General features: G+C 45.3%; 1 pseudogene; it reads right to left on the bottom strand.

Moving 5' to 3' along the window:
• Positions 1-488: 488 nt before the first annotated feature.
• Positions 489-12,761, bottom strand: LOC116678034 (putative zinc finger and SCAN domain-containing protein 5D; annotated as a pseudogene).
• Between the last annotated feature and the right edge of the window lie 13,780 nt (positions 12,762-26,541).

The raw sequence follows: 26,541 nt of genomic DNA on the forward strand, positions 1-26,541 counted from the left end.
TGGCCTTCCATAGAGTAAATAGGCATTTTTGTCCCCTCTGGCCTTCCATACAAGAGGGGTGCCTTTATCTCCCATATATGGGCATGTACTTCCTGAAAAATAGACAGGACAGACAGAGAGAGAGAGGGAGGAGCGAGCCAGCGGCAGAAATGAGCCAAAACGCGATGAATTATGGATATAAAGTGGATCAATCTTGGATATAACAGTATGGATTTAAAGCCCAAAGAGGCTGAAGTTCCAGGCTGGATAGAAAATACCCTGTAGAGGCTAGAAAGACGGGGAAAAGACCGCCGTAAAGCCGAAAACGTCAGGATTTAAACGAAACCGAAAGTGAGTAAATCGCTTTTATGGTTCAAAAGTTATTAAACTTTGAATCAGAGGTACTTTTTTACTCGTGGGCGAGTGTCTCGGGCTCAGAGGGCTAACAGACTTCACTGGTCTAGGTCCAGAACAACGGGACCTGTTGGTCCACTTCTTTAACTGTCTATGGCCGTGCAGCTGAACGCCATTGCTGACTCCGTCCACAGAATCTGACAAAGTTATGTGATGGTTCAGGAAGAAAGGATGTCTCCTCTGTCTCTCCCATGCTTCCACGGTGGGACGGACTAAGGCGGGAGGAAGGGACGAAAGGGGATGAAAATGCAATTTAAGGGATCTCAGATTCAGCACTCGTGTGGACAATCAAGTGTTGTTTCAGAGTTTTCTTTCGTGTAAAACTTTTACTACAAACTGAACAACTAAAAGATTTCTCCCCTGTGTGGACAACCATGTGTCGTCTCAGATTGCAAGGGTCTGCAAATGTTTTACTACAAACTGAACAACTAAATGGTTTCTCCCCCGTGTGGAAAGCCAAGTGTTGCTTCAGATGTTGCTTTTGTGTGAATCTTTTACCACAAATTGAACAGCTAAATGGTTTTTCACCTGTGTGGATTCTCATGTGTACAACCAAATTGCCAGGCCTACAAAAACTTGCTTTGCAAACTGAGCAGGTGGAACATTTTTCTTTTGAATGAAGTTTTTATGTGAGTCGATAAGGTCGTCTTCCAAAGGTATCTTTGACCACAAACCGAGCAACTAAATGGTTTCTCTCCTGTTTGGACTCCAGAGGGTTTCTGCAGATGTTTCTTGCGGCCAAAGCTTCCTGCACGTTCAGACGAGCTAACTGATGTGTTTCCAGTGTTACATCCAACATCACTTACAGGTTCTTCATTGTTTGGCGGACGGCTTGAACCTGTCTGAGATTCCCTAGTCTCTCCCCAGTCTGGACTGTCATCAGATTCAGATTCAGGGGAGTCTAAAGTCTTGTCATGAGTAGCTGGCTGTAAAGGACTATCTGGATCGGAGTTCCTGGCTGGTTCTTGTCCTCCACAGTCCTCTCCATCAGGTCCTTTTCTCTCTGCCGCTCTGTTCTCCTCAGTTTGGCTTTCATGAAGCTGTGAGGACTGAGCTTTCTCCTTATCATCTTCTTTACTCTTCTCAGGGACAGTAGTGAACGGGAACTTGATATCAGCCTCCTCCAGCCCTTGAAGCTGCTCTCCTTCCTGACTGGTCCAGAGTTGCTCCTGTTCCTCTTTAGTGTGTGGGGTGTCTGGGTCCTCCTGGTCCATACTGGAGCTCCACCCCTGCTGCTCAGGAGGAACCTCTGCTTTAACCACCGACAGCTGCTGGACGTCTGAAGAGATTAAGGAAATACAAGCACATGTAGAAAACTGTTAGAAAACTGTAATTTCATGTTGACATGATTTCTTTACAGGGCTCCAAACTAGGACCAAATTGTTGCATTCTGTTATTATTTTTTCAAAAATACAAGCAGTTTTTACAAATATTCACACCTGTTAATCTGACAACATCATGCTTAAATGAATGTGAGGCAGTTCGTCTCTTTATTACAGAAACATACGGAGCCCCCTTGGGGTCAGCTGACTAAAAAAATAATAATAAATAAATAACAAACTGTGCACACTGAGTCATAAACCGTGCTCACGGTTTTATAAACGTGAGCAAAATAGGAAAGATATTCACAGATTCAAACTTCTGGTATCAATTACTCTATATCGAAATTATATTAAATCACAAGTGATGCATCTTTCATAACGTAGTAAGGTCAACAATGAGCTACAAACTCAATTTTATCAAAACGAGCCGTCCTCCAACCGGGAGAAATAAGATTGCGGCGGTGCTTAGACGTATATAAACTACAACACCGACGAAAAATATCTGTTAATTTAACGATTAAATAAAGTAGTGTCTCCAAACTTATGTTTTAACAGTAAGTGCTGTAGTACAACTATGAGGAGACAAGTTATAAATAAGGTACGTTTGGAGACACAACCTTATTTAATGATTAGATTAACAGATATTTTGGAGTGGGTGTTGTAGTTTATATATGTCTAAGCACCGTCGGCTGTTACTAGAGACCAATCTTATTTCTCCCGGTTGGAGGACGGCTCGTTTTGATAAGAATGAGTTTGTAGCTCATTGTTAACCTTACTATGTTAGGAAAGATGCGTAATTTGTGATTTAGTATCATTTCAATATAGAATAATTGATCCCAGAAGCTTGAATCTGTGAATATCTTTCTTATTTTGCTCACACTTATAAAACAGTGAGCACGGATTATGTTTCACGGCTGACCCCAGGGGGGCTCTGTAGAAACACATATGAAGCATGTGCATAAATAATTAAAGATTTCTTGTTATTGTAGTTTTTATAAGCGGTTCCCTGAATGCCCGTTACAGAGCAGTCAGACAGCGACACTTAGTGGCAGCTTGGTGGAACTGCAGCCGCCAGGAATAGGGTTTCTCTTCCTGCTTCTAAACATATTAATACTCAAATTAATGGCATTAAATACAGATTTCAGCCTACAGACGTTTATTATTCAGAAGCAGCAAACACACCAAGAATATTGGTTAAAATGTGAGAGATTTTCTTTCTGTTTTTTCTTGAAGGCATTTTATTTTACAGAGTCAACATCAGCATTTAGGATGTACATCTACCTTGCTTCATTCCACAAGGACATTACTCTTTTATAAATTACTACTTTAACTGACGGATATCTTTTTGTTAATTTGTATGCAATGATTTTAATGAAAAAAGCAGAGGTGGAAGAAATGTTATTCACGGTAATAAAATTGAGAACCACTGGCATGAATCTGTATATCAGCTGTACTCAAATACAAGTATACAGTTTTTAGAGCTGATTTCTGAAAGTGTAAATGAGGTAGCGTTTGTTACACTTAAAATACTTGTCATGTTATTCTCTAAAATAATTGGCATTAACCCATATCCCCTTAGGCAACATATTCTATTTGAACTGCTGAGCTGTGTATATGTGTATGAGATCCTGACAGTATGATAATCTTAAGCAAAAATATTACAGTTTCACACTATTGCAATCACAGCTTTCAAATGTATCATTTCAAAATGTCTGGGTAAAAAGCTGATACCTTAGGAACTGTATAGAAAACTTTAGAGGATTTGAAACTGTGACTTTTTAAACCACAATATACCTTGAAACCGGTAACCGACCAATGCCTATATGGTAACAATTCACACACTCAGTACAGAACATGGGACGGATCACAGAGGATAATCTTCACCTGTTTAAGTACACACCGGTCAAAGAGAGACCATGCAGTCATTCCAAAGCTGATTACATTCTCTAAAACAGCCTGACAAAAACAAAAACAAGACTGCAGCGGCCACTGTTCAGAGTCTATCCTCTGGGGCTTCTCATATGCTGCATTAAACCTGAATCATGACAAAATAGGTTCCTGCAGGTCTTGCAAATGTACGGCTAGTCACCTGTCTGGGCTCTTCTCATGTGGACCAACAAGCCACTGCTATGTATAAATGATGGTTCTCATGTAGATTTACAAGTTATCTTTACAACCAAAGTCATATCTACATGTTGCACAAGAATAAGGCTTCTCACCTGTGTGGATTCTCATGTGGATGTTAAAAACATCCTTATGTCTGAAATCTTTAAGTCCAAAGTCTTTTCAGCATGTTTCAAAAGAATAAGTCTTCTCACCTGTGTGGATTCTCATACGCTTTAATAATGCTGAACCGTCTTTTTCCGAAAAGTAGCGGAGTAGCTTAGTGCGCATGCGCCAACGGCCCACAGACATCCCCACGGAAATCTGGAGGAGGACACATCGAGGATGCAGAGGTGGAATGAAACGGCGAGGGAAGAGAGAGGGGTCCAGGCAACAGGGACTTAGGAGAAGGAGATTTAAGCCGTGTCTCCCCTCTCTCATCATGGACAATGTGAGGTCACTGGCTAATAAGATGGACGAGCTAACAGCGTTAGTCCGGAGTCAGCGGGAGTATAGGGAGTGTAGTCTAATGTGCTTCACGGAGACTTGGCTACACTCGGATATTCCCGACCACAACGTCTCCATCAACGGCTTTCAGACTGTTCGGGCCGACAGGGACTGCAATGAGAGCGGTAAGCGTAAAGGCGGGGGGCTTGCCATTCTAATTAACAACAGATGGTGTAATCCCGGTCACATTACGGTTAAACAGCGTATCTGTAGCCCGGACATTGAACTGCTTGCTGTGGGACTCCGGCCATATTATCTGCCACGGGAAATCTCACATGCCATCGCCGTTGCTGTTTACATTCCGCCCTCTGCCAACCCGACGTCGGCGTGTAACGTCACCCACACCGCCATTGCTGAACTCCAGACTCAACACCCGAGTGCCCTCATAGTGATCTCGGGTGACTTCAACCATGTCACCATGACCACCACACTAACAAACTTCACCCAGTATGTGAGCTGCCATACCAGAGAGGAGAGGACCCTGGACCTGCTGTATGCTAATGTCAGGGACGCATACAGCTCTTCCCCCCTCCCCCCACTGGGCAGATCCCACCACAACCTGGTTCAAATCAACCCCTGCTATGTGCCTCTGGTAAAAAGGCATCCTGTGACCTCAAGGACAGTGAGGAGGTGGTCGGAGGAGGCCTATGAGACACTTCAGGGATGTTTTGAGGTGACAGACTGGGATGCACTCTGTGAGCCACATGGAGAGGACATAGATGGGCTGACTGAGTGTATCTCAGATTAAATAAACTTCTGTGTGGACTGCACTGTCCCAGCAAGGACTGTTCGGTGTTACACAAACAACAAACCATGGGTAACAAAGGACATCAAGAACATCCTGAATACAAAGAGGAGGGCTTTCAGAGCTGGAAATAGGGAGGAGGTGAGGGCCATTCAAGGGGACCTGAAGGTGAAGATCAGGGAGGCTAAGGAGAAGTACAGGAGGAAGCTGGAGCGTAAACTCCAGCAGAACAGCATGGGGGAGGTCTGGAGCGGTATGAGGACCATCACTGGCTTCAGACCGAATGGCAGCAGAGGAGTTGATGGCAGCTTGGACAGGGCCAATGAACTCAATCTTTTCTTTAACAGATTTGATGCTCCTGCTCCTGCCCATCCCCCCATTGACACAACTGCTGTCTCACCTCCAACCCCACTAATTCCCCCTCACTGTCCCTTGCCCTCCTCCTGGGAGATCCCTACTCCCCCCTCCTCTAGCACACAGGTTAACACCTCTCTCCAGCCTGATTCCCCCTCCCCCTACCCCACCTGTAACCTCTGTGTGCCTCACTGCTGACCAGGTGAGAAGACAGCTTACCAGACTCCACTCTAATAAGGCTGCAGGCCCTGATGGTATCCATCCTAGGGTGCTCAAAGCCTGTGCCTCCCAGCTATGTGGAGTCTTTCACCATGTCTTCAACCTGAGCCTTAGTCTCCAAAGGGTCCCCATGCTGTGGAAGACATCTTGCCTCGTTCCTGTGCCAAAGACGCCACGTCCCAGTGACTCCAAGGACTACAGACCCGTGGCACTGACCTCCCACATTATGAAGACCCTGGAGAGACTGGTTCTGGAACAGCTGCGGCCCATGGTCAGACCTCTCCTGGACCCCCTCCAGTTTGCCTGAGGACGCCATCATCTTCCTGCTCGACCGCATCTACGCCCACCTGGACAGGCCGGCGAGCATGGTGAGGGTCATGTTTTTTGACTTCTAGAATAGAATAGAATGCCTTTATTGTCATTATACACAAGTATACGGTACTTGTGCAACGAGATTAAAGCAATCCCTTTACAGCGTTGACACAAAAAATATAAGAATATAACAGTATAAAATATCAAAAATGTAAAGTCAAAGATATAAAGTGTGGGTAGTGCAGAGAAAAAAGAGAAAAAAAGAGGGGCGGGGGGTGCTGGCGCACAGTCCTGAGTCCGGAGAGCAAATAAAAGTGGAGTCAGTGCATATGTGAGTTCAGGGATGAGTTCAGCATCGTTAAGGCCTTCGGGAAGAAACTGTTCTTGAGTCTGTTGGTCCGTGCTCTGATGCACCTGTAGCGCCTTCCTGAGGGTAACAGGTCAAACAGATCAGAACCGGGGTGAGAGCTGTCCTTGATGATGTTCTCTGCTCTGCTGAGGCAGCGGGAGGTGTAGATGTCCATCAGGGAGGGGAGAGGGCAGCCGGTGATCTTCTGTGCTGACCTTACAACCCTCTGCAGCCTCTCCCTGTCTGCCACGGTGCAGCTGCCGTACCATACTGTGATGCAGTACGTCAGCAGGCTCTCGATGGATGAGCGGTAGAAGGTCAGCAGCAAGTTGGAGTCCAGGTCGTACTTCCTGAGGACCCTCAGGAAGTGTAGTTGCTGCTGGGCCTTCTTGATGACCGCAGTGATGTTGGCTGACCAGGAGATGTCAGCGGAGATGAGGACGCCAAGAAACCGGAAGGTGTGGACCCTCTCCACACACTCGCCGTTGATGTACAGGGGGCTAGGTCGGTGCTCTTCTTCATGAAGTCGACGATGATCTCCTTGGTTTTCTTGGTGTTCAGAGCCAGGTTGTTCTCCGAACACCAAGCTGCCAAGTTCAGGACTTCCTCTCTGTAGGCTGCCTCGTCTCCCTTTGAGATGAGTCCGACCACTGTGGTGTCGTCAGCAAACTTGACGATGAGGTTGTTGTTGTGGGTCGGACTGCAGTCGTGGGTGTAGAGGCAGTACAGGAGGGGGCTCAGCACGCAGCCCTGTGGGGAGCCAGTACTCAACATACGAGTGGAGGAGAGGTGGGGGCCCAGTCTCACCGTCTGCGGCCGATTGGTGAGAAAGTCCTTTATCCAAGCACAAGTGAGAGGGGGGAGGCCTAGAGTGACTAGTTTGGATATGAGAATGTCCGGGATGATTGTGTTAAAAGCGGAGCTGTAATCCACAAAGAGCATCCGGACGTAGCTCTGCTGCTGCTCCAGGTGGTTCAGCGCAGAGTGGAGAGCTACGGCAATGGCATCCTCTGTGGATCTGTTCGTGCGGTAGGCAAACTGAAAGGGGTCCAGATCTGGGGGGAGGTAGTCCTTGATGTGTTGGGGAACAAGTCTCTCGAAGCACTTCATTATGTGAGGGACACAGGACGGTAATCATTTAGGCTGGTGATGGGAGACTTCTTCGGCACTGGGATGATAGTGGCTGATTTTAGGCAGGGGGGGATGACTGCCTGGGCCAGGGAGAGGTTGAAGATCCTAGCAAAGATGAGGGCGAGCTGGTGAGCACACGCCTTGAGCACCTTGCCAGGAACTCCATCTGGGCCAGCAGCCTTCCTTGGGTTCACTGCTAGGAGTACTCGTTCAACATCGTGCTCCTTTACAGTGAGAGGGGTGGTGCAGGAACCAGGTGTGGATGGGGGTAGGGATGGGGTAGTGCAGAAACCAGGTGGAGGTGTCGGCAGGGCTGGGGCGGGTTGTGGTGACTCAAAGCGAGCAAAGAAGCAATTCAGCTCCTCTGCCAGCTTCGCACTGAAGTCCCCTGATGATGAATCACAGCCCCTGTAGTTGGTGATATTATGTATGCCCCGCCACACCTCCCGTGTGTTACTGTTGGACAGATGGGACTCTATGCACTTCTTGTGGTCCGCTTTGGCTCTTTTAATTCCACTTTTCAGGTCAGCTCAAGCAGTCCTGTACAGAGGGCTGCTTGGTCCGTCTGACCTGAAGGCAGCGTCGCGGGCCCTGAGGAGTGCACGGACATGGCTGGTCATCCAGGGTTTCTGGTTAGGGAAGACCCGGATGGTTTTGTTCACAGTCACATTCCCAATGCAGAAATTAATGTAGTCCAGTACTGTTCCTGTGAATGATTCCAGCTCCTGGTGTTCAAATAAGTCCCAGTCTGTCTGGCTGAAGCAGTCCTGCAGTTTGGAAAGTGCATTTTCAGGCCAGGTTGTAACAGTCTTTATGGTGGGCCTGGTGCTGCGTCTGAGGGGTGTGTAGGCTGGGGGGAGCAGGAGAGAGAGATGGTCTGACTGGCCAAGATGGGGGAGGGGTATGGCTCTGTACGCGTGCTTAATGTTAGAGTAGACATGATCTAGGGTGTTCTGTCCTCTAGTAGAACACTTTACATGTTGGTAGAATTTCGGGAGTACAGTCTTCAGATTGGCTTTATTAAAGTCTCCTGTAATTATATGGACACCGTCGGGGTGGGCCCGCTGCTGTTTGTTGACGGTGTCCGACAGGAGAGAGAGCGCTGTTTTTACATTGGCGTGGGGCGGTATATACACAGCCGTGATGATCACTACCGTTAGCTCTCTAGGTAGAAAAAAAGGCCGGCATCTTACAGACATGTACTCGAGGTCAGGGGAGCAGTGTTTATCTACGATTGTCCCGTTATTACACCAGTTGTCATGTATGTACATACAGAGCCCTCCTCCCCTACTCTTACCGGAGCTTTCAGTCCTGTCCCAGCGTAGTAGTGTGCGTCCTGTTAGCTGCATGCTAGCGTCGGGAATGCCCGGGCGAAGCCAGGTTTCGGTGATAATCAAAACACAGCAGTCACGAACAAAGCGATTTCCAGCGAGTTGTAATTGCAGGTCGTCCATTTTATGCGTTAGCGCTCTGGCATTGGAGAGATACAGGCTCGGAAGAGGTGGCTTGTGAGGTTGTTTTCTTAGCCTTAGCAAGACGCCGGCCCTGCGTCCGCGTTTCTGCTTCCTCTCCCTGCGCCGTCTTTGCCGCCTCCTAGCCCCGACAACAATCCACGGAGGCCCGGGCTGTCTCGCTATGTTGACAGGAATGTTATTGTTGTTATGAAAATCACACGAAAAAGCTATCTGGTGCCGGTCACCGATTTCCAAAAGGTCTTGGTGGGTGTAGTGGACTTTCGCAAAGCCGATGGTACACAACCAAGAGAAAAAGAAGTACAAAAACAAACAAAAAAACAACAAAAAAGAACACTGAAAGGGAGAGCCGTGAGCCGCTGCGTCTGATCGCGCCGCCATCTTAGTACACAGTGCTTTCAACACTATCCGGCCGGACCTGCTGGGTGAGAAGCTAACAGCGATGCAGGTGGAACCCCCCCTTGTGTCCTGGATTATTGACTACCTGACTGGCAGACCACAGTATGTATTGTATATTTCTAATATCTGAGCAACTGTAACACAGTTTCCCTTCGGGGATCAATAAAGTATTTCTGATTCTGATTCTGAAGTCTTGCAAATATACGACTTCTCAACTGTGTGGGCTCTTCTCACGTGAACCAACAAGCCACTACTTTGTATAAATGTTAGGTTTAATGTGGATTTTCAAGTTATCCTTAAGTCCAAAGTCTTTTCTACATGTTTTGCAAGAATGTGACTTCTCACCTGTGTGCTTTAATAATGCTGAACAGTCTGAATTCTTCCCCGCAAGACTAGCAAATATACAGCTTCTGTGTGGGTTCTCATCTAGATGTTAAAAACATCCTTATGTCTGAAATCTTTTCCATATGTTTTGCAAAAATAAGGCTTTTCACCTATGTGTATTTTCATGTGTCTCCAAAATTCTAAATTACACTTTTCTACATGTCACATATGAAAGACTTTTTAACTTTACCTGTCTCTGATATGTTAGTGTTGTCTACGTTGTTACTGTGACTTCTGCTCTTGCGTCGTCTCTTCTTTGGTTCTGGCTCTGCATTTCTAGTTGATCCTGAGTCCCCATGCTGGCCTCCTTTCTGATCTTGGCTCTCAGCTCTATGGAGCTGGTGGTCACGGTTTGCTTCTGATTCCACAGAGGTTATAACTGGCATGTTGAGCTGCTGGTCAGAGAGAACCTCCTCCTCCTTACAGACATGTTGCTGTGGGAGCTCTGGAGGGACAGACAACAAAAGAAATAGGATACCACTGTTATTGGAGAAAAGACCAGAACATTTGCTCTCTTTCTCCTGAGACCATAGACTGTAAAAAATAATGGACAGAGCATCCGGGTCAGAAAGGTGGAGCCAATGCTGAAGCTCATTAAAGGTCCCACGGCATGAAGATTGCGCATTTTAACATTAATATGCGTTCCCCCAGCCTGCATATGGACCCTCAATGGCTAGAAATGGCAATAGGTGTAACCCCGCCCTGGGTATCCTGCTCTGCCGTTGAGAAAAATAAAGCTGAAATGGGCCGATCTCAAGTCTTGCTCCTTATGAGGTCATAAGGAGCATGTCATGTCACATATGAAAGACTTTTTTACTTTACCTGTCTCTGATATGTTAGTGTTGTCTACGTTGTTACTGTGACTTCTGCTCTTGCGTCGTCTCTTCTTTGGTTCTGGCTCTGCATTTCTAGTTGATCCTGAGTCTCCATGCTGGCCTCCTTTCTGATCTTGGCTCTCGGCTCTATGGAGCTGGGGGTCACTGTTTGCTTCTGATTCAACAGAAGTTATAACTGGCATGTTGGCTAAAGTCTCTATCTCTGCTGCATTTAGAGTGTCATCATCAGGGTTTAAGTTCAGAGTCTGACCTTCACTGTGGTCCCTTTCCTCATAAGTAAGAGTCAACATAAAGGTATCAGTCTCCTGCTTCAAGACAAGCTGCTCTCCCTCCTGACTGGTGCACAGTTCCTCTTTAATCTGTGGAGGCTCTGGGTCCTTTTGGTCCAGACTGGAGTTCCTCACCTGAATACAGAGCTGCTGGTCAGAGAGAACCTCCTCCTCCTTACAGACATGTTGCTGTGGGAGCTCTGGAGGGACAGACAACAAAAGAAATAGGATATCAATGTTACTGAGGAGAAAAACAGAACACTTGCTCTCTTTCTCCTGAGATCATAGACTGTAAAAAAGGATGGACAGATCTTCTGGCTCAGTGGAGTGGAGCCAGTGCTGAAGCCCATCAAAGGTCTCATGGCATGAAGATTTCAATTTATGAGGTTTTTTAACATTAATATGCGTTCCCCCAGCCTGCCTATGGCCCCCCCAGTGGTTAGAAATGGTGATAGGTGTAAACCGAGCCCTGGGTATCCTGCTCTGCCGTTGAGAAAAATAAAGCTCAAATGGGCCGATCTGACGTCTTGCTCCTTATTACTTCAGATATAGTATTAGGGACCACTAAGGTCTATATAAAAGAGACTTCAGATACAGTATTAGGGACCACTAAGGTCTATATAAAGAGACTTCAGATACAGTATTAGGGGACCACTAAGGTCTATATAAAGAGACTTCAGATACAGTATTAGGGGACCACTAAGGTCTATATAAAAGAGACTTCAGATACAGTATTAGGGACCACTAAGGTCTATATAAAGAGACTTCAGATACAGTATTAGGGGACCACTAAGGTCTATATATAAGAGACTTCAGATACAGTATTAGGGGACCACTAAGGTCTATATAAAAGAGACTTCAGATACAGTATTAGGGGACCACTTAGGTCTCTATAAAAGAGACTTCAGATCCAGTATTAGGGACCACTAAGGTCTATATAAAACCATCCAAAAAGCACCATGTCATGGGATATTTAAAGCTGCATGTGCTCTAAATTTTTGCAGGTTCCAAAAAGAAGTCCGTTTTTTATTTTAGAAATCCAAGAGAAAATAACCCTACTTCTAGTAAACTTTATCATAATGACTTTGTGGTCTCAACTGCTAGTTTGGTCCCGTTCGTTTTATGTAAAATAAAAGATTAAGCAGGGGATCTTTCAGGACCTGTCAAACAGGACAGAGGCTTTAATTATTGTAAAATCTAAAATTTAAATCTGATGTGTTTGTCCCACACAGGGGAGTTATAGCCTATTCAAGACCGCATTCTTTCAATTTGACAGCATTTCTAACTGATATTACTTTCGTATTTTGTAATAATTTACCAAGTAGGCTAATTACTTTGTAATTTAATAACATGGTTTGATGAACCAGAATGACAGGGGTCCTGGAAGTTGGCCCATCCCGGTCTGATGTCAGTGTACCCAGAGTGTGAACGGAGAGAAGAAGTAAAGGTACCAACCTGCTCTGTGCAGCCGGAGCTGAGGGCTGAAAACAGCGTCCAGTCGTTTCCGTTGGCGCTCGTTCTCCTCTTTTGAACGACAAAGTTCCTCCTCGTACTCTGCTATCGTTCTTTCAAACAGCCCAAATATCTCTTCAGCAGCCGCAGTTAGTCGCTGCTCCACCAGCCCTCTCAGCATTTGGACTTTAGACATTTTCACACAATGACAGAAACTTTTCCTCCGAACAAACTCCGTTTCAAACTGTTGCTAAGCAGCAAGCATGCTAAGCTAGCATCATTAGCTTTGTAGCTTCCGGGAGATGAGTCAGAGGTAAAACATTCAGAAAGAAGGTGAGCAGCACAAAGTCCATCAGACAGGTTTATCCAGACTCACACAGGCTCTGATGGACCACATCTGTTGGAGCTCACACACTTTCTCAGCACAACAAACCGACTCCAATGTTTTCACTCACGTCAGACGCCATATTGCTCAAAGAGTAACATCCGGTTCTGCTGCAGCTTGGTGAATAGCCTTCAAAATAAAGGTTTGTAGAAAAAGGAGGTACAAGAAGTAGGTTATTTCAATGTTAAACATTCTTCAATTCCTAAAAACGTTTTGCTCTAAGAACTTTGATATATTAAAAAAATGTATTTAATGGATAGTTTTAGTTTACCCGGTCAGAGACAGAATAATAACCTATATGTGGTTGGGAGATTTTTATTATTAAAGGTGGTTATTTCATGGATCAGGATACAATCCTGATAAAGTTCCTTTGTCCTTTGAAATTAAAATGCCCAGACTCCAGACTCCATCTGGGACTTAAAAACAAAATACGACACTCTTGCTGTTTTTTCATGTTGGTTTTTGGCACTTTACTAATGTTCCAAAAAACAACTAATGTGCATGTATATGATTCTTCTCCTCAGACGTCCAGCAGCTGTCGTTGGTTAAAGCAGAGGTTCCTCCTGAGCAGCAGGGTTGGAGCTCCAGTCTGGACCAAGAGGACCCAGACCCCCCACACATTAAAGAGGAATAGGAGCAATTCTGGACCAGTCAGGAGGGAGAGGGTATTTTAATTCCAAAGACCAAGTACTTTATAGGATGCAAAGTAGTAGAAATAACTGTCCGTTAATAATACAAATTGGCCTGCCTCTCCGGGGAACCATCACCTCATCGTGGTGGAGAGGTTTGTGTGTCCCTATGAACCTGAGGGCTGTGTTTTCTGGAGCTGTGTGCTCCTGGTAGGGTCACCCATGGCAAAGTGGTCTCAGGTGAGGGGCCAGACAAAGACTGTTTCAAAACCCCTTGAACAACCGAGGTAGAGAGGGAGTGACCCTGCCCGGAGGAGGCCCGGGGCCCCCATCTGGAGCCTGGCCCAGACAGCCGGCTCGTCAGCGAGCGCCTGGTGGCCGGGCCGGGCTTCTTCGGGGTGGCCCGAAGAAGCTACGTGGCACCCCTATCTCCATCCCATAGGCCCACCACCTGTGGGAGGAACCGCTGGGGTTGGGTGCGCTGCCAAATGGGTGGCAGCGAAGGTCAGGGGTCTCGATGGACCAGACCCAGGCGGCAGAGGCTGGCTCTGGGGACGTGGAACATCACCTCTCTGTGGGGGAAGGAGCTGGAACTTCACCACCAGTTATATCTGGTGGGGCTTACTACTACGCACAGTCTCGGTTCTGGAACCGTACTCCTGGATAGGGGTTGGACTCTGTCCTACTCCGGAGTTGCCCATGGTGTGAGGCGCCGGGCGGGTGAGGGGATACTCACAAGCCCCCGGCTGAGTGCCGCTGCGTTGGAGTTTACCCCGGTGGACGAGAGGGTCGCCTTTCTACGCCTGTGGGTGATGGGGGGGAAAACTCTGACTGTTGTTTGTGCATATGCACCAAAAGGGAGTTTGGAGTATTCGGCCTTCTTGGAGACCTTGAACGGATTCCTGTATGGGGCTCCAGTAGGGGACTCCATAGTTCTGCTGGGGGACTTCAACGCACACGTGGGCAATGATGGAGACACTTGGAGAGGCGTGATTGGGTGGAATGGCATCCCTGATCTGAACCAGAGTGGTTGTCTGTTGTTGGACTTCTGTGCTAGTCATGGATTGTCCAGAACAAACACCATGTTCAAACTCATGCTCAGAAGCAGAGGTGGGTAGAGTAACCAAAAATTGTACTAAAGTAAAAGTACTGTTACTTCAGAATAATATGACTCAAGTAAAAGTAAAAGTAGTCATCCAAATAATTACTTGAGTAAGAGTAAAAAAGTGCTTGATGAAAAAACTACTCAAGTAGTGAGTAACTGTTGAGTAACGTCTGATTTATTTCTTAACACAAGCATCAACCAGACCGACAAAATACAAAATAATCATCTTTAGGCAAAATATAGATCATCCAATCAATAAAAATAAATTAAAATTAATTTATTAATTACAAAATAGCTTACTTGAGAGACTTGTCACATCAAATTAGGATGGACACTGCTTGTGTAAAACATACTTTATGTAACCTAAAAGACTAACATTCACCGATCCACAGCAAAAACTAAAACTACCGCTACGTTTCCTCAGGTTAGATGTTGAGTTGTTGAATGCTCACATGTCTGTTTGTTTTGGTCGACACTAAACGCAGCATAATGTAGCTGCTGTTTCCACTTTTCCTAAAAGGTAACCATGCTTTCACTATGAGGCCGGGGGTGTCCTCCTGGTCTGCGTTGCCTTGGCAACGTATGATTCTGACGTCTCTGCTTTGCTACGACTGTAAAGCTAACCTGTCGCGCTGCTGAAACGAGTACGGTCATGTGACTGAACAACGACGTGTGATTGGTTAAGCACAGTCACGTGGTAGAGCCTTCAGCGGAAGACTCTCTCTCTCTCTGTCAAAACAAAACAGTAAAATGAGGATTGAGGTACGCTGGGGTAAAAACAATGACGCGTAGTAACGAGTAACGAGCTCATTGTAGCCTAATGTAGCGGAGTAAGAGTACAGTTTATTTTTCACTAATCTACTCAAGTAAAAGTAAAAGTATAGTAAATTAAAACTACTCCTAGAAGTAAAAAAATTTCAAAAACTTACTCAAGTAAATGTAACGGAGTAAATGTAACTCGTTACTACCCACCTCTGCTCATAAGTGTACGTGGTACCAGAGCACCCTAGGCCAAAGGTAAATGATCGTTTTTATAATCGTTTCATCTGATCTGAGGTCGTATGTTTTGGACACTCGGGTGAAGAGAGGGGCAGAGCTGTCAACTGATCACCATCTGGTGGTGAGTTGGGTCAATGGATGGGGGAGGACTCTGGACAGATCTGTTAAGCCCAAACGTGTAGTATAGTGCGGGTAAATTGTGAACGTCTGGAAGAGGCCCCTGTCCGGCGAAGTTTCAACTCACACCTCCGGCGGAGCTTTTCGTGCATCCCTGTGGAGGCTGGGGGCATTGAACCTGAGTGGACAATGTTCAAAGTTTCCATTGCTGAAGCTGCGGCAGGGAGCTGTGGTCTAAGGGTCTTAGGTGCCTCAAGGGGCGGTAACCCACAAACACCCTGGTGGACACCGGTGGTCAGGGAAGCCGTCCGACTGAAGAAGGAGTCCTTCCGGGATATGTAATCCGGGAGGACTCCGGAGGCAGTTGCAAGTGTAATGGGAAAATTACATTTAACCAATGATTTTCATATTAATTATTCATAATAATATCTTCAATGCCTCTCAGAGTATTTGGTTCCTGTATCTGTCCTCAGTGTGATCTCTTTGTAGGAGACAACTGGATATGTTATGACTTTGCATTTTCCCACCAAGGATAGATGACGTGGAGCCTGACAGAAACAGTTGCCTAGAACGGTGTTTATCATAGCAGGTCCCAGGTCGAGACCAGAGCCTATCCAAGAGACAAGATGTCCTTTTTTAGCTAAGATAGAATGACCGGTCAAGACACTTGGACACACGAGGGACAGATTCAGAAATACGTAAGAGCTCCAACTGTCTGCCTGAGGTCCACTGATTGTTATGTTTGAGATTAAACTGGTTTCCAAACAAGGGTTGGTTTTCCTCTGGGGGCACTGCATATAAAGAAGTGTATTACTGATTGTATTTACCAGAATGTGTAATGTCACCTTGTTACTCTGTTGCATTGTGAACTGCCATTCTAGTCATTTTGTTTGATTGTTCTCTCGAGAAAATAATTAAACTCTTTCACCGAATATCCAAACTTTTAATCCAGTTTCAGCCTGTCTTTATTTTGTTTCAACAAGGTCTCTTCATTCACAAATTCCTCCCTCGCTAAACAGAAACTTCCACAACAAACTTGGCGTTGTCGGCAGGATTTCAAGGAGGGATCAGATCGGGACTCTGCTGGTGACCTGATGACAGGCCATCCAGGGATCTGAGGATCACCTGCCTCTAAACCTCGCCAAAACATCTTTGAGAGAAAGAGGGTCAGAACCGCGGAGGGCTCGCTGATTCCACTCTGAAATCCAAACGAAAAGGAAGCAATTTCAAACAGCGGGGGTAAGTTAGAATTTCAATTATAAACAATTTGAATTGGATATTGAGACACTGTGTGAGACAAGTACTGACCAAGGTTTTCACTGGGGTTATTTGGTGAAAGTTTTATCTTTTGTTTTGGGAAACTTTGGGTTGTACAAAACAGGAGAAAAAGGTTTTTGTTGTTGTTGTTGTTTAACATCCAGGTTGTTAACGAAAATAAAAACCACAAATTTGACATCATCTCATCAAACACGGGAGTAGGACGGGGTGACGGATAGATTTTAAAATCATACAGATAAACAGTCATCGTAGCTGCCTATCTGGATTTTCATCGAGCAAAAATCTATCACAGATAAACAGTCATGGTAGCTTAAATTAAGTTACAGCTGTTTTCAGGTTTTTTCGCAAAGTTTACCGAGAGACTAAACTGGGCCGTATAGTGACGATTATACGAAAAAGAAGTACTTCAAGTACTTGTTCATTTCACTTTTAGAAATGGGCAATAAGGGCACAAAGTCACACGTTCCTTCAGGCCCGGTGGTTCATGAGATGGTGAAAAAAAATATGGTCCGCAAACTTTAGATTGTTTGGTTTATTGGACCACTAAGCATTGCTTCCCTGAAAATGGTTCTTTGAGTAGCCTACAGGGAAACTTAGAACGCTAAAACAGGATTTAGAAGAAGAAGAAAAACTATTGAAAGGGGGTAAAACAATAAGCACCCAGGATTTAATTCAAATAGAGAAAAACAAAGAATGTTTTAGTCAGTGGATGGAAGAAGCCACTTGTAGGGAAAGAAAACAGATGAAAAAACTAGTAACTAAGGAGGGAACAGATAATGCTGTTGAAACACAGAGAGGAGAAATGAACACTGTCACTAATGCATTTTCCCTCTATCCGAGTCTTAAAGATGGCGATCAGCTGCTCAAACCACCACCCCACCCTCCTCCAACATCCAGGCCGAAGGGAGAAACACCGTCCGTGTCTCCCCCAGAAGCAAGCACCAGGAGCGGACCAGATCCCACACAGCCCCCACCTCGCTGCAAGCTCTCTCTCTACAAGCAGCCACGGCCTCCCCCCCACCTACATCTGACAATAACAGCGGCATCGGGTACCGTCATCCAATGCTACAAAGTCAGCTGAACAAGCTGACAAGAAGAGAAACAGAAGGAAAATAACTTTGACAGTGTCAACGTTGGCTGAAGAGGGGGGGGCCAGAAGCAAAGGCAAAGCGAGAGGAAAAAGCAGAGGGCGAGGTGGAGGGCAGAGGCCAACAGTGGACCGAGACACATGTTTCAACTGCGGAGGAAGAGGTCACTGGGCAGACAAATGCCCATCCCGAAATACAGAAGGGAGACGACAACCGAGGGGTCCACCAGCTGGGGACCGCACCTACAGCCAGCAACGGGTGGATGAAAGGGAGGAGGTGAACGGGAGTGGTGGAGAGTCTGAGCCAGTCTGCACCGGATAAGGGAAGTAAAAATGCAAAACACACACTAACTAACCTGCTTGCAAAGAAGTAAATGCTTTCACACGCTACAGCCCATAAACATCACACTCTTCCTCACACAATAGGGAGAATTCTAGACGCAATATTGTCACCTAGAACAAAAAACATTTAGAAGGTATTCCTACTTATGTAATGTTTTTATCTGAGGTGTATAAATTGGCTGCTACAATTTTAAAAGGTGCATGGAAGGGATGTAGAGTTGGTTTAGAGGCATAATCTGTGGGTTGGGTTTTTGTGTTTAGAGTGCATGTAGTTGGGTTTTTTAGGTGCAACAAATTATGTGCTTCAAAAATCTTTATTTTTCTGGTAGAATTGTTCTGTGCAGGAGTGCAAGTGGAGCAGTTGTCCCAGAAAGATTTTCAACCTCATGAGGTGTGTACATAGGAATCTAAATGATTCGGAGCAGGAGAGAAGGGCAACATGTTCGGTTTTGCTCTCTCCTGTGTCCTGTGAATTTGTTAGGTAGGGATCTAATGTTCGGCATAGGAGTTATCTCAAACTCCTACAGGTCTCAAGGTTGTGAGATTAGAAGTCATTGCCAGTCTGACTATGTTTTCACATACACACACACACACATCTCAGCTGATTTTTTCAGTGGTGAATCTCTCTCTGGGTCATGCTGCAAGCCTGCTGCATGAGGCCAGAGATGGGATTTAACCCCTTGCTGACTTCATGTCAGAACTAAACCTACATGGCACTTATTTTGTCTTATCAGGAAAAGATGACATGTTTGTTGAAGATTTTTTTTTTTCCTCAAAGAAGATACAGATGAGCTTGAGTGTGCTTACATATACTGGCATGAATATAGATGTGCAGTAGAAGTAACCTTGATAAGAAGAGAATGTTTTCAGAATCCAGCACTCATAAGCTCATATCTCTCTTTGTCCAAATCTCACACAGATCAGTGGAGAAACTTGGGACAATGTGTCCTAGACTGTGACCAGCTGACTGACCGGACTGAAACCGTGGAAGGGAACGTGTACACCTCCCCCTCCACGGGAGTTTATCCAAATTCCTATCACAACGAGTGACAGCTACACGCAGTGTGTTCCAGCGGAAAGAAGCTGAAACACACACACACACGTTTTTGAATAATTCTGTGATTGTTTCACCCTCAGATATCTCTCCGTTGCTGTCCCAAGTGCCGAATCACCTGTGGGCAGCGCATAAATATGACGTGGGTCTCATAAAAAATTGCCAGCCTGTCGTCATCGCTCCTCGCTCAGATTTCAGGCCCAAAAGGCATCAGTACCCACTGAAACAACAAGCAATTAATGGAATCAGGCCGGTTTTTAACTCTCTATTAAAAGCAGGAGTTATTGTTCCATGTCCTGATTCACCCGTTCGCACGCCTATTTTCCTTGTCAAGAAAATTCATGATAAGGGAAAACCGGTTGAATGGCGTTTTGTTCAGGACCTCAAAGCAGTAAATGCAGCGGTCCACGCACGTGCTCCCAATGTGCCAAACCGTACACTAAATTCAAGGAATTCCGGGGGGGGGGGGGCACAATACTTTTCTGTTGTTTATTTGTCTAACGTTTTTTTTTCAGTTGTCCAGTGAACAAAGACAGCCTTTCTGGGTTGCCTTCTTATGTGATGGTAAGGCCTACACATTCACACGTTTAGGATAAGGATTTTTTATTGACAGCCCAACTGTCTACAACGAAGCACTGAGAGAGAGCCTTGAAAGATTAACGATTACACTATTGCACTGTTGTGCCACCTGGCAGCAGAAGGGCACAAAGCTAGTTTAGCCAAACTGCAATTTGTCAAAAAAAGAAGTGCATTATTTTTTTTTTTTTTTTTTTGGGTCATGACATTTCAGCGTCAGGGAAAACATTGTCCTCATCTCAAATTGAGAAATAGTTTTTTCTCCCAAAACCTGGAACAAAGAAACTAATTATGTCATTTCTAGGGATGTGTTCCTATTGTTGTGTTTTAATCCCAAATTCTGCTCAGTTAGTTAAACCTTTAGCTGACATAATACATAGCAAAAATCTATCTGCACACGACCGCGTCACGTGGACGATCGAAGCAAACCAGGCGTTTGTAAATCTTAAAAAAGCTTTTCAAAGCCCTCCAACCTTAGGTTTGCCAAACCCTAAACTTCCATTCACTCAGACAGTGGGTGAACATTTGGGCTGCATGACGTTTGTTCTCTTGCAGCCTCACGGTGACAGGCTCTGGCCTGTGGCCTAGTTTTGCTCCATTAACATTGTTAGTGCCACATGTAGTTTCTCTGATCCTATTGGAGCAACAATCTTCACAGTTATCTGCAGCACGTTATCTATGGTTACACACGTGTCTGCTTGATATGCCTAATGTCCCTGTTAAACATTTTACAGTGCTTAACCCTGCTTCTCTTATGCCTGTGCCAGGAAAGGGAAAGCCACATGACTGTTTGGCTGAGTTGCAACACACCCGTGCTCCGCGTCCAGATCTGACTGACACACCGGTGCCGAACTCAGATCTGGTTTTGTATGTGGATGGGTCAGCCTCACGCTGCCCTGACACCGGACAGGGACAGGTAGGGTTTGCTGTAGTATCAGATTCAGAGACCTTAATTGCTAAATCTCTTCCCAAACATTTCTCTATGCAGGCTGCTGAACTCATTGCTCTCACTGAAGCATGCAAACTGGCTGAAGATTCGTCTGTAACAACCTACACAGACTCCAGGTACACCTTTTGGGGTTGTACATGATTTTGGGGCATTGTGGAAACACCGAAACTTCCTGAAGTCTTATAGTAAGCCCATTTTGCATCACCAATTGATCAGTGATCTTATTTCCATCTTAGCTAGGCTAATACAAATGTTCTGCACACACACAGTGCAGCTGACTGATCTTTCACTTACAGAATCAGTAGCTGCAGAATACAGTGGAAAAGAGCAGAGTGCACCTTTAACACCATTTGTTCACACGTTTTGCAAAGTTGACACATGGGCCCATGGGACCATGTGTCAAAGGGGCGAGTGCTATTATTGTTAAAGAAAACATGGTACACAAAGGCCTTCACATCATTTGAAGAAAAGGAAAATTTTGTAAAGCAGGCATTTGAACATATCATGATGAAATTTGTAGATCTCACACCGTCACAGGTGAAAAAAGTTTGTTTGATGGTTGGTCAAAATGGGTGGAGGTGTTTCCCGCTTCAAAACAAACTGCTTCAGTGTTAGCAAAAGCTCTAAATGACAGAAATTATTATATTATATATTATTAATAATACCAAGTCGGTTGTCAAGCAATAACGGCACGTTAAGAACAAAACTATGTACATGTGAATGAGGGTAAGAGAACGCTCAGTAACCTCAGTCCTTTTGAAATTCTCTTCGGCAGACCACCCAGTGTGGGGGTTAGAAGCTTCTAGAGCACCCCTTCCCTCATCAGCTCTGTGTGAGCATGATATGTTAGAGTAGTGTGTACAACTGCCTTCTGCTCTCTCTGCCATAAGAATCCAGGTTTCTGCTGCCCTGCCCCACCCAGCTGGAGGACCGCTCCACACGCTGCAGCCAGGAGATTTCGTGGACATAACAAAACTACAGGAGGAAGAACTGGCAATCCAAACGCTGGCAAGGTCCCTTCCAGGTTCTTCTGGTCACCCACAGCAGTGAAGGTTGCTGAGAGGGCTCCGTGGATCCACGCACCACACTGCAAGAGGGTTCCAGGACCAGGGGACAAGCCAGTCCCGCCAGACACCCGGAAATCCGTGGCCTGACAGATGGCGTTCTGTGTCACCAACGTTGCAACACGACACACACCAGAAATGAGGCAGTGGTAAAGACTGACTCCGACGGTGTGCCATGTGCTAGTGGACGAACCTCTGACACCAGAAGAAATCCACGGCACCAGAAGCAAGACAGCCGGGTCGACAGCCTGATCCTGCATCACTTATCCAGTCACCCACACGCACAACACCCCTGAAGCAGCAGACTTGCTGCAACGATGGAAGGGCACAAGAAAAGACAGACGTGGTATCCGCCTCACATTGTGGGGGGTTCAAAATGTATTCTTGTTCTCTGTGTCCTGTCTGTGTCTGTGGGGGTAGCATTTTTGTTGTTAGACAGATATGATAGAGATAAATCTGACATCATTTATTCTAACACCACTTCTTCTCCCATTAAATGTTACTACAGATGCACGGTACACACGCACACTCAGTTTTCAGTCATCAAATAAAGGGGTAAAAAGAGTAGAGCGCTCTTCCCCTTTCTCTAGACAGTATTGGAAACCGGGGTACGAGAAATATAAACAAAGCAACAACCTTAAGACAACAGACTTCATGGTAGTAGCTAATGCATCAACTACCTTTCTGTTGTAACCATGCGATTACTTTCAGTCCAAAAATGACAAAATCAACTCAAATGATTAACATTGTGTAAAATAAATGAGTTCTTTCTTCTGACAAAGACAACGCATTCATATTCCAACGTATGACTGGGTTCAATCAGCAAATTTACACGCGATGTAGGGATCAATGATTAATGTTGATTAATGATTAATTGTTTCCCCACTCACAGAAACGGGCTTCACCCATAAAACCACTTGTCCTAAACCTAATTAACTATTTGTGCACTGACTGCACTCTACTTTAAGAGCTTAATGTAAAATGATGAGTTACAGTAGCAAATTTGTTTCGGGAATTCTTCCGTGGTAGGGTTTAGTTAATAACGCACATGATATTGATAAGATACATGAAAGTTTGGAAAATCTGACCGCCGTCATGTTTGCAGGGTTCAGCGATTTTCCTAAAACCTTGTGAGCTATGCGTAACATGTTACTTTAGCACCAGATGGGTCTAGATTTACTGTTAGCAGCTCAGGGGGGGGGCACTGCCATGTATTAGGTGATCAATGCTGCGCATTAATCCCAGACATTGAAGGTAACCTCACTGACACCGTCCATCAGCTAAACCACCTCGCCACTAGTCTTAGGGCTCAAAATGTCCCTCACACTGTTTCTAGGTGTCTGGGGCGCTTGGATATTTGGGGAGGGGTGGAAGGCTTGGATGGGGAATATTGTGGTTCCAGTAATCTCTGTGATCTGTTTCTGTTTTGAAGCATTTGTTGTATTATCCCATTAATATGAATGATTATTTTCTTTGTTTACTTTTGAAAGGGTTCAGTATCAGGCAGTGCAAGTAAATGATGATGATCTTGGTCTGTTTGATCTGCCCACCTACAAAGACGACGAATTTAACTCAGACTCAGCTTCCAAATTTCAGTAGTTCCTGATTCATAAATTCCATTTTACTTCTCATCTTTCTTTTAGACTAAGATGTAGTGGTAGCTTAAACTAAGAGGTTTAAAGTCATCACAAAAAAACATTTTTTTTGTCTTTTCAGTAATTTTCAATTGTGTTGTGATTAGTATGTAATCAAAAGGGGGGAATGTAATGGGAAAATTACATTTAACCAATGATTTTCATATTAATTATTCATAATAATATCTTCAATGCCTCTCAGAGTATTTGGTTCCTGTATCTGTCCTCAGTGTGATCTCTTTGTAGGAGACAACTGGATATGTTATGACTTTGCATTTTCCCACCAAGGATAGATGACGTGGAGCCTGACAGAAACAGTTGCCTAGAACGGTGTTTATCATAGCAGGTCCCAGGTCGAGACCAGAGCCTATCCAAGAGACAAGATGTCCTTTTTTAGCTAAGATAGAATGACCGGTCAAGACACTTGGACACACGAGGGACAGATTCAGAAATACGTAAGAGCTCCAACTGTCTGCCTGAGGTCCACTGATTGTTATGTTTGAGATTAAACTGGTTTCCAAACAAGGGTTGGTTTTCCTCTGGGGGCACTGCATATAAAGAAGTGTATTACTGATTGTATTTACCAGAATGTGTAATGTCACCTTGTTACTCTGTTGCATTGTGAACTGCCATTCTCGTCATTTTGTTTGATTGTTCTCTCGAGAAAATAATTAAACTCTTTCACCGAATATCCAAACTTTTAATCCAGTTTCAGCCTGTCTTTATTTTTGTTTCAACAAGGTCTCTTCTTCATTCACAAATTCCTCCCTCGCTGAACAGAAACTTCCACAACACAAGGTACCGACGGGCCAAAGGGCTGCAGCCTCTGCCATGACAGAGGCAAAGCAGCGGGTGTGGGAGAAGTTTGGAGAAGACATGGAGAAGGACTTTCGGTTGGCACCAAGGTGCTTCTGGAAAACCGTTTGCCACCTCAGGAGGGGGAAGCGGGGACTCATCCAAGCTGTATACAGTAAGGATGGGACGTTGTTGACCTCAACTGGGGAGGTAATAGAGCGGTGGAAGGAGCACGTTGAGCAACTCCTAAATCCAGCGAACACGTCCTCTGTGGTGGAGGCAGAGCTGGAGGATGATGGGGGATTATCGTCAATTTCCCTTGTGGAGGTTGCTGAGGTAGTCAAACAACTCCACAGCGGCAAAGCCCCAGGGATTGATGAGATCCGTCCAGAAATGCTGAAAGCTTTGGGTATGGAGGGGCTGTCTTGGCTGACACGCCTCTTTAAAATTGCGTGGAAGTCTGGGACGGAGCCTAGAGAGTGGCAGACTGGGGTGGTAGTTCCCCTCTTTAAAAAGGGGGACCAGAGGGTGTGTGCCAATTAGTATTACACTTCTCAGCCTCCCGGGTAAAGTCTACTCCAAGGTGCTGGAAAGGAGGGTTCGGCCGAAAGTCGAACCTCGGATTGAAGAGGAACAATGTGGATTCCATCCTGGTCGTGGAACGACGGATCAGATCTTTACTCTCGCAAGGATCTTGGAGGGAGCCTGGGAGTATACCCAACCAGTCTACATGTGTTTTGTAGATCTGGACTATGGAGCGTGAGATTGGTCGGAGAATCGGAGCAGCCGGTGCTGTATTACATTCGGTTTATCGCACCGTTGTGACAAAAAGGGAGCTGAGCCAGAAGGCAAAGCTCTCGATCTACCGGGCAATTTTCCTTCCTACCCTCACCTATGGTCATGTAGGCTGGGTCATGACCGAAAGAACGAGATCCAGGGTACAAGAGGCCGAAATGGGTTTCCTCAGGAGGGTGGCTGGCGTCTCCCTTAAAGATCGGGTGAGAAGCTCAGTCATCCGAGAGGAGCTCGGAGTAGAGCTGCTGCTCCTTCGCGTCAAAAGGAGCCAGTTGAGGTGGTTTGGGCATCTGGTAAGGATGCCTCCTGGGTGCCTCCCTAGGGAGGTGTTCCAGGCACATCAAGCTGGGAGGAGGCTTCGGGAAAGACCCAGGACTAGGTGGAGAGATTATATATCCAACCTGGCCTGGGAACGCCTCGGGATCCCCCAGTCGGAGCTGGTTGATGTGGCTCGGGAAAGGGAAGTTTGGGGTCCCCTACTGGAGCTGCTGCCCCCGCGAACCAATACCGGATAAGCGGTCGAAGATGGATGGCCTGCCTCTAGGGGAATTTATCATAGGGGGGTGTATATTTATGCCCCCTGTATTTTAACATAGGGGTGTTTATAATTATGCCCCCTGTATTTTAAGAAAGAACATTTATTTATTTATGAAACATTATTCCTTAACAAAGAAAATGTGTGTCCTTAAAGGTTGGATTTTTCCTAATTTTTTAATTAAGGCATTAAGATTAATTTCCAAAAGATGATTTTTTTTATTTCTCTTTATAGTCAACTTTAACACGGGGGTGTCAAAATGCGAACCACTGTTTATCCCCAGGCATGCGTTAAATTAAATTAATTACATGACTTAGTGCCTTATATAAAACGTTACCATTCTTATTATATTTCATCTGAAAATAGTAAGACCATTATTCTACAGAAGCAGATTTAGAAATCTTGCATTTTGAATTTATTTAAGTATACAAAACAAGTTTTACAATTCCTACAGTTACTAAAACTGTGGCAAATATTGAAGTACAACCTCAAACTGCAGTTGGCTGGTTGTTGTCCTTTATTTAACAGAAATTGAACAGATATTTGAGGAGTTGTTGCACAGCATTTCTTTTAGTAAATAAAGATTTAACAGAGAATAACTTTGTAAACAAAACAGAAAAGCATTCACGTCCTAAAACAAAGGAACTGGAAGTGAAATCTTTGCTGAAATGAGAGAACGTGCCAGATTCTCACATCTACGTCTTCCAGCTCAGTTGGAGGCTGCTCAGTAACGCTCAGCATCACCGGGAAAGAGCTTCTAATGGACTTCACTGGTCCAGAACAACCGGACCTGTTGGTCCATTTCTTTAACTGTCTATGGCCGTGCAGCTGAACACCATTGCTAACCCCGTCCACAAAAGCTGACGAAGTTATGTGATGGTTTTGGAAGAAAGGATGTCTCCTCTGTCTCTCCCATGCTTCCCCGGTGGGACGGACTAAGGCGGGAGGAA

The sequence above is a fragment of the Etheostoma spectabile genome, unplaced genomic scaffold (genome assembly GCF_008692095.1).
Source record: "Etheostoma spectabile isolate EspeVRDwgs_2016 unplaced genomic scaffold, UIUC_Espe_1.0 scaffold00006358, whole genome shotgun sequence".
Lineage (NCBI taxonomy): Eukaryota > Metazoa > Chordata > Actinopteri > Perciformes > Percidae > Etheostoma > Etheostoma spectabile.